Source organism: Phalangium opilio, unplaced genomic scaffold (genome assembly GCF_054372755.1).
Source record: "Phalangium opilio isolate 3A_F unplaced genomic scaffold, DU_Popi_V2 ptg000026l_1, whole genome shotgun sequence".
NCBI classification, from domain to species: domain Eukaryota; kingdom Metazoa; phylum Arthropoda; class Arachnida; order Opiliones; family Phalangiidae; genus Phalangium; species Phalangium opilio.
In genome coordinates this window covers 3624641-3634485 of record NW_028324157.1, presented here as the reverse complement: position 1 = coordinate 3634485, position 9845 = coordinate 3624641, and positions in this window count along the sequence as shown.

Here is a 9845-nt window from a genome sequence, read left to right as displayed (position 1 = left end):
GGCTATAGCGGCTAAGTCTCCACCACCCAAAAGAAAAAAAACTCTACGTAAAAACAGCGTGGCTCAATCATTAGATGAATTTAAAAAATTTCAAGAACTATATTCGCCTCTTCATTCTAAACGTAAAACCAGAAAAGATAAAAAAACTGTTGTACCCACTACACTATGGAAAGAAAAATTTAAATAAACGTTTTTTTATTGATTGCAATATTTATTTTGATGTTTCAACAAATGATTACATAAAAACAATAGAACCAAAGCTTCATTATACATTAAATCATTTGGTTTATATAAATCTTGAATAATAACGTTTAGATTATAACCGTAACAGGCATTAACTAGATAAAAAACACAATGTAAACCGCATGTTAAAGATAATGGATATTGAACAGGTACAGGGTTTATAAACCATTCTTTAGCGTAGACATAAAGATCGCTAAGATTATAATAAGAGGGATCATTTCCATAAGAATCAAAAAAGTTCCCTACGTTATTATTTACATATATAGCTAACCAATGAAGTCCTGGACTCGATGAAGGTTCCGTATTTAGACAAAAGCAATATTTAGCCTGCTTTGGCGGTAATGGTTTTTGATCGAAAGCAAATACACCGAGGAAAAAAGGTCTTGTTACAGGTTCACACGTTAAAATTTCGATTATTTCCACCGTATTCATTATCCCGATGGGTTATAAATCACGGTACGATCTTTAGAAATAATAATTTCAGATTCAAACTCGGCGTACACTATTACAGTTACGTTATGGACTAGCGGAGATTTGAACTTCATAGATATTCTTAGGCTTCCCTGTTTGTTTCTTGACAAATGTTCAGCGCCCGCTTGTTCTTCCGGTGTAAGATCGAACGCGTACAGAGCGTTACCCTCTTTAAATTCTTCGAAGGTAATACAGTTTCCTTTATTACTTTTGAACAAATCCAAGGCCGTATAGTTTGAGAGGTACTCTCTGGAATACTCGTTAACGGCATAGTGGGGTGTAAACGGAGGATTGGGATATGTTTGATTTCCAATTGTTAGTGCCAAGTAGCTTAAATTAAAATGATTGAATTCAAAGCTATTCAAATCTAGGGCTCCATTAAAGGCCGTTGTTCTAACTAAGCCGATAACTACGCGTGATGGTTGTCTTTCCATAAAGACATTTTCTCGTATAATGTCAGTGGAACCGCTACTGATGGAAAAGTATTTTAACACTGTTCTGTTAATTGGATAAATTACATTGTGCTTTTCGTGTACCATCGCCTGAGCTAACATAATCTCATTATTTATTTTAATCTTTTTTATAAATAATGTAACATCGTCAATTTTAATTTTAAATTTAGGATTAAGTGCTGCTGTAGATATAATTGCAAATTCATTAACTGACTTTATGAAGCGAAACCGTACATCAATATTATTAATGAGAAATCGACTCATTCGACATACATCCAAATGTAAATCACCCAACATATCAATGCGTTTCGATAGGGCAGCCCGATCTCTTCGTTTCAGCATTCCATTCTTGTCGTTGTTTGACGCCGGTAAAAACATTTTACTGGCGTCCACAGGGTCATCTTTGTAATACATTTTTGAAGAAAGATAAGACTTTTTGGCACTTGTACCATAGTTTAAATGTGTTTCAAAAAATGCCAAATATGGGTAGGCATTCGTTGGTGTATTAACTTGCGTATCTCCAAAAAATACGTCAACTTGACTAAATAAAGATGCGTGTAATAAATTTGTAGGACCAACGTCCTTGTCTTGGGAAGTTAAAGAAGATCCATCCTCCTTAACTAGTTTGACTCGAACTTGCAATAAGGTTTTAGACAAATCCATAAAGACGTCATTAGATCCAGGGATAAAAAATTCAATTGGTCCATCATCAGAAAGCGAAGCCAAAGCTTTATACATAGCATAATCACTATTTTCTATGTTGTAATTTGTTGGTGGCTCCGCGAACAAATCCAGTTCAGACATCATTCCTTCAACCATTGTTATTTTTAATCGAGAAAATCGGTTTTCGTTCTTTTTCTCTTTTTTGATCGCTTTTTAGGCTTCAGCTTTCTGCGAAGTCCTTGGCCCGTTTGTTGTTGAGCCAAGTGTTGGCTAGCCTTTTGTAGTAAATTTGATCCTGCTTCGCTCAAATTTGATTTCAATGATTCTCTTAGGTTTCTTCCTGCTACGAGATCCCCTGCTATTCTCGACCCCGTTCTGAGAGCTTCCCTACCTAACACTTTACCTGCTGGTCGAAATATCGGTGTAATATATCTAATTAAACTTTTGAAGATACTTCCGAGACCGTTTCCTCTTTGAAATACAGGCCCCCGGAAGTGATTAAGACCATTTCCGGTTTGGCTTAAGTAGTAGTTTAGATATATGTTACTTCGTGACATGCTTGAGAATGAAATGAAGTTTTATGACGGACTTGTTTAATTTAAACATAATATTTTCTCCGAAATCTGTCCTCATATCAATTTCGATCATTTCAAATGATGGACATCTTAAAGGGTAATAATCAATGTTTTGAAACCTATGTACAGCTAAGCTAGAAGATTTATCATTTATTATTGGTATAACCCTCAGAAGAGGGGCATAAACGTCACCAACCACTTGTGGTAGAATTAAATTTGTATAAATATACAAACTAGCCGTACCCTTGTCTATATCGGCAACACTTTTTCCAGTTTCATCCATAAGGGGTCTATCCATTTGGTCCATGTGAAACCCTAATAGTCTACCTAGACCAGACTGATTTTTGTTAAAACACAAATAATAGTTATTTTCACATTTTACGTTTACTTTTCCGTCGGGATTAAGCTTAATTACAAAATTACTACTGTGTTCTCGAGGAATTGCGTGGCGCATTGCTTCAATAACATTTTCAATGTGGTTATACTGGCCGGGTTGAATTTGCAGAGTAATTTCCCTTGGATTCGTTGGGCCTTTTCTTTTTCTTATATGTAAAAAATTATTGGAACTATTTAGTTCTAAAGGATCGTCTTTCTTTCTTTTAATCAGTTCTTCGGGAAAAGTGTATCTCTCTTTGATCCAATCCATGAAGGGTAAGCCCAAGATTTTACCCATTTCTTCCGGTATTTGAACTTCATATCCATTTTTAGCTCTCAGAGCGCAAAAAGCCTTCTCATTGTCATCACTGTAGGTGATAAACATATAAACCGACCGTCGTATTTCGAGGGGTATGGTATTATTAATAGATTTAATTAAACTCTTATAAACATCGTATTCGTCTCCACGCAAGTTTCCCGCGACAAGTTGTATCTTATACTGGTCCCAGCTGTTTTCAGTATAGTCATGTACTCCAGCATTGAAATATAAATACTCGCCGGATACATTATCCCAGGCCTGGGGTAAAAATGCTTCGGCAAGCCCCACATGCCAATTACCAACTAAGTTTAAAGGAGCTGGTAACTGAACTTTAAAATGAGATTGCGTGTTATCCGGAAAGACATTCATAGAAGCCGAACTTACGAGTGTAACATAAAATGAATCGTTCGACATGGTTAACTAGATTAAAATGAACATTTATTTATTTGCCAATAGACATATATCAGTAGACTACTTTTTGAAGTTCGCATTCGTAAAAGGCACCTCTTATTTCTTCGTCGTTGTAATCTTTAACTACGTAACAAACTGGATTTCTGTAAAGAACTTTTGATACGGTAAATATTTCCCTCGTCCAATAACCTTTATAACCCTTTTCGAAAAGAGGTTTACTCTTTGACAGTCTGACAAAATCACCAATCTTTAACTTTGGGGGTTTAGCAGGTTTTTGATTGCCATACAAACGCTGCCATACTAAATGTTCATTTTCGATATTAACATCTTTTGGAGCGAAACCAATACTTGAATGCGTACTAGAGTTATAGGCCTTCATGATTTTTGGCAAACTACCAATATAATTATATTTTTTCGTTCTTGTAAATAGTTTGAATATTTTATCCTTTAACGTTCTGTTAAATCTTTCAATAACACCGCACTTTATCCTTCCAACACTTGTATAGAGTTGAATACCCTCTTTCTTCAAATATTCTTTAAACAATTTTGATAGAAATTCACTGCCTTGGTCAACATTAATACGCAAAGGCTTTCTCTCTTTGATCGCTTTCTGAAATGCGCTTAAAACTTCTCTACTAGTTTTATTCTTTAAAGGAAAACTCCAGGCATATTTTGAGAATACGTCTATTATAGTCAAAATGTATTGAAAACCTTTGTTATGCTTTTTGATACGTCGTAGATCAATTAGATCGCATTGAAATACTTCATCAGCTGTTGTAGCATAAGTTTGATTTCGAGGGAAGTTTATTCTCCTTGGTTTATGAATAGTGTATGTGGGTTGAGACTGAAGCCAAGTCTCAATTTTTTTCTTTGAAATACTTTTTACTCCTTGTTTCAATTTATTTGCGCTTCCGTAACTAAGAGGGTTTTCAGAATCGTAATATACTCGGCTTAATTTTGATTCCATTGTTATTGCTAAGCTTAAATTCTATTACCCTATTCCTTTATTTAGAATTGATTTCACTATAACAATACAACTGTATTCATACGCTATAAGTTATCACCATAAGTCTATGATACTCTCTATAAGTATGGGTCTATAGAATATATGCCAAAAGCATTAATCACTACGTAGATAGTAAGAATTTAACAATAGAATTTTTCCTGGAATTGAATAGTACGAAACTAGCGCCACGCGCCAGTTCGTGTTGTTGAATAAATATTCCCTATTACTGATTAGTCACACGCAAGGTATGAAAACAGAAAGGTTAAGGTTTGATGTTACCGAGGGAAAACACCTCTTAATTCTTTAAAAGGACAGTCTCAGCATAAAAAACTAAAGGGATAGTCTCAGTATAAAATCTCAGTAAATAGTAAAAATTTAACAATAGAATTTTTCCTGGAATTGAATAGTACGAAACTAGCGCCACGCGCGAAGTTAAAATGGGGGAAGGAACTCGCGGCGCGCGCGGTAAACCCCGCGGGGGTGAGGGGGGAAGGAACTCGCGAAGATTCACCGCGGCGGCGGCGTGCTCCAGTTCCCACGCTCCAGTTCCCATGACCCAGTTCCCATGACCCAGTTACCATGACCCAGTTCCCATGACCCAGTGACCCAGTTCCCACGCACCTACTTTATACCTCTACCGTGGTACGAACTGTAGCCCTATACTACTTAGGATGGGGGACAAATTGGACTATAACATACTCAAAGGACATCCCCGTATCTCTAGTAGAAACAGATTTACGAGCCTGCAAAGTATAGTCTAAAGCATTTCCTATGGAGGGGTTTGTTTCTTTACGTTTTGCTTAAGTACTCGGCCCCTGTTTGTCGCAGCCCAAAGTATTTAAAATGGTTAGATGGGGGGCAAATTGGACTATATTATACTCAAAGGACATCCTCTTATCTCTAGTAGAACCAGAGTTACGAGACTCTAAATTTGGGTGTGACGCTATTTCTATGGCATGTTTTTGAATATTTCGCTTAATTTCTCGGCCCCTGTTTGACGCAACCCCAATTCTTTGGTAAAGTAGGATGGGGGACAAATTGGACTATAACATATTCAAAGGACATCCGCGTATCTCTAGTAGAAACAGAGTTACGAGCCTGCAAAGTATAGTCTAATGCATTTCCTATGGTGGGGTTTGTTTCTTTACGTTTTGCTTAAATACTCGGCCCCTGTTTGTCGCAGCCCAAAGTTTTTAGTATGGTTAGATGGATGACAAATTGGACTATATTATACTCAAAGGACTTCCCCTTATCTTTAGTAGAACCAGAGTTACGAGACTAAATTTGGGTGTGACGCTATTTCTATGGCATGTTTTTGAACATTTCGCTTAATTTCTCGGCCCCTGTTTGACGCAACCCCAAACCTTTGGTATAGTAGGATGGGGGACAAATTGGACTATAACATACTCTAAGGACATCCCCGTATCTCTAGTAGAAACAGAGTTACGAGCCTGCAAAGTATAGTCTAAAGCATTTCCTATGGAGGGGTTTGTTTCTTTACGTTTTGCTTAAGTACTCGGCCCCTGTTTGTCGCAGCCCAAAGTTTTTAGTATGGTTAGATGGGGGGCAAATTGGACTATATTATACTCAAAGGACATCCTCTTATCTCTAGTAGAAAGAGAGTTACGAGACTCTAAAGTTGGGTGTGACGCTATTCCTATGGCATGTTTTTGAATATTTCGCTTAATTTCTCGGCCCCTGTTTGACGCAACCCGAAACCTTTGGTATAGTAGGATGGGGGACAAATTGGACTATAACATACTCAAAGGACATCCCCGTATCTCTAGTAGAAACAGAGTTACGAGCCTGCAAAATATAGTCTAAAGCATTTCCTATGGAGGGGTTTGTTTCTTTACGTTTTGCTTAAGTACTCGGCCCCTGTTTGTCGCAGCCCAAAGTATTTAGTATGGTTAGATGGGGGGCAAATTGGACTATATTATACTCAAAGGACATCGTCTTATCATTAGTAGAACCAGAGTTACGAGACTCTAAAGTTGGGTGTGACGCTATTTCTATGGCATGTTTTTGAATATTTCGCTTAATTTCTCGGCCCCTGTTTGACGCAACCCGAAACCTTTGGTATAGTAGGATGGGGGACAAATTGGACTATAACATACTCAAAGGACATCCCCGTATCTCTAGTAGAAACAGAGTTACGAGCCTGCAAAATATAGTCTAAAGCATTTCCTATGGAGGGGTTTGTTTCTTTACGTTTTGCTTAAGTACTCGGCCTCTGTTTGTCGCAGCCCAAAGTATTTAGTATGGTTAGATGGGGGGCAAATTGGACTATATTATACTCAAAGGACATCGTCTTATCATTAGTAGAACCAGAGTTACGAGACTCTAAAGTTGGGTGTGACGCTATTTCTATGGCATGTTTTTGAATATTTCGCTTAATTTCTCGGCCCCTGTTTGACGCAACCCGAAACCTTTGGTATAGTAGGATGGGGGACAAATTGGACTATAACATACTCAAAGGACATCCCCGTATCTCTAGTAGAAACAGAGTTACGAGCCTGCAAAATATAGTCTAAAGCATTTCCTATGGAGGGGTTTGTTTCTTTACGTTTTGCTTAAGTACTCGGCCCCTGTTTGTCGCAGCCCAAAGTATTTAGTATGTTTAGATGGGGAACAAATCGGACTATATTATACTCAAAGGACATCCCCGTATCTCTAGTAGAAACAGAGTTACGAGCCTGCAAAGTATAGTCTAAAGCATTTCCTATGGAGGGGTTTGTTTCTTTACGTTTTGCTTAAGTACTCGGCCCCTGTTTGTCGCAGCCCAAAGTTTTTAGTATGGTTAGATGGGGGGCAAATTGGACTATATTATACTCAAAGGACATCCTCTTATCTCTAGTAGAAAGAGAGTTACGAGACTCTAAAGTTGGGTGTGACGCTATTCCTATGGCATGTTTTTGAATATTTCGCTTAATTTCTCGGCCCCTGTTTGACGCAACCCCAAACCTTTGGTATAGTGGGATGGGGGACAAATTGGACTATAACATACTCAAAGGACATCCCCGTATCTCTAGTAGAAACAGAGTTACGAGCCTGCAAAGTATAGTCTAAAGCATTTCCTATGGAGGGGTTTGTTTCTTTACGTTTTGCTTAAGTACTCGGCCCCTGTTTGTCGCAGCCCAAAGTATTTAGTATGGTTAGATGGGGGGCAAATTGGACTATATTATACTCAAAGGACATCGTCTTATCATTAGTAGAACCAGAGTTACGAGACTCTAAAGTTGGGTGTGACGCTATTTCTATGGCATGTTTTTGAATATTTCGCTTAATTTCTCGGCCCCTGTTTGACGCAACCCGAAACCTTTGGTATAGTAGGATGGGGGACAAATTGGACTATAACATACTCAAAGGACATCCCCGTATCTCTAGTAGAAACAGAGTTACGAGCCTGCAAAATATAGTCTAAAGCATTTCCTATGGAGGGGTTTGTTTCTTTACGTTTTGCTTAAGTACTCGGCCCCTGTTTGTCGCAGCCCAAAGTATTTAGTATGGTTAGATGGGGGGCAAATTGGACTATATTATACTCAAAGAACATCCTCTTATCTCTAGTAGAACCAGAGTTACGAGACTCTAAAGTTGGGTGTGACGCTATTTCTATGGCATGTTTTTGAATATTTCGCTTAATTTCTCGGCCTCTGTTTGACGCAACCCCAAACCTTTGGTATAGTAGGATGGGGGACAAATTGGACTATAACATACTCAAAGGACATCCCCGTATCTCTAGTAGAAACAGAGTTACGAGCCTGCAAAATATAGTCTAAAGCATTTCCTATGGAGGGGTTTGTTTCTTTACGTTTTGCTTAAGTACTCGGCCCCTGTTTGTCGCAGCCCAAAGTATTTAGTATGGTTAGATGGGGGGCAAATTGGACTATATTATACTCAAAGAACGTCCTCTTATCTCTAGTAGAACCAGAGTTACGAGACTCTAAAGTTGGGTGTGACGCTATTTCTATGGCATGTTTTTGAATATTTCGCTTAATTTCTCGGCCTCTGTTTGACGCAACCCCAAACCTTTGGTATAGTAGGATGGGGGACAAATTGGACTATAACATACTCAAAGGACATCCCCATATCTCTAGTAGAAACAGAGTTACGAGCCTGCAAAGTATAGTCTAAAGCATTTCCTATGGAGGGGTTTGTTTCTTTACGTTTTGCTTAAGTACTCGGCCCCTGTTTGTCGCAGCCCAAAGTATTTAGTATGGTTAGATGGGGGGCAAATTGGACTATATTATACTCAAAGGACATCGTCTTATCATTAGTAGAACCAGAGTTACGAGACTCTAAAGTTGGGTGTGACGCTATTTCTATGGCATGTTTTTGAATATTTCGCTTAATTTCTCGGCCCCTGTTTGACGCAACCCGAAACCTTTGGTATAGTAGGATGGGGGACAAATTGGACTATAATATACTCAAAGGACATCCCCGTATCTCTAGTAGAAACAGAGTTACGAGCCTGCAAAATATAGTCTAAAGCATTTCCTATGGAGGGGTTTGTTTCTTTACGTTTTGCTTAAGTACTCGGCCTCTGTTTGTCGCAGCCCAAAGTATTTAGTATGGTTAGATGGGGGGCAAATTGGACTATATTATACTCAAAGGACATCGTCTTATCATTAGTAGAACCAGAGTTACGAGACTCTAAAGTTGGGTGTGACGCTATTTCTATGGCATGTTTTTGAATATTTCGCTTAATTTCTCGGCCCCTGTTTGACGCAACCCGAAACCTTTGGTATAGTAGGATGGGGGACAAATTGGACTATAACATACTCAAAGGACATCCCCGTATCTCTAGTAGAAACAGAGTTACGAGCCTGCAAAATATAGTCTAAAGCATTTCCTATGGAGGGGTTTGTTTCTTTACGTTTTGCTTAAGTACTCGGCCCCTGTTTGTCGCAGCCCAAAGTATTTAGTATGGTTAGATGGGGGGCAAATTGGACTATATTATACTCAAAGAACATCCTCTTATCTCTAGTAGAACCAGAGTTACGAGACTCTAAAGTTGGGTGTGACGCTATTTCTATGGCATGTTTTTGAATATTTCGCTTAATTTCTCGGCCTCTGTTTGACGCAACCCCAAACCTTTGGTATAGTAGGATGGGGGACAAATTGGACTATAACATACTCAAAGGACATCCCCGTATCTCTAGTAGAAACAGAGTTACGAGCCTGCAAAATATAGTCTAAAGCATTTCCTATGGAGGGGTTTGTTTCTTTACGTTTTGCTTAAGTACTCGGCCCCTGTTTGTCGCAGCCCAAAGTATTTAGTATGGTTAGATGGGGGGCAAATTGGACTATATTATACTCAAAGAACGTCC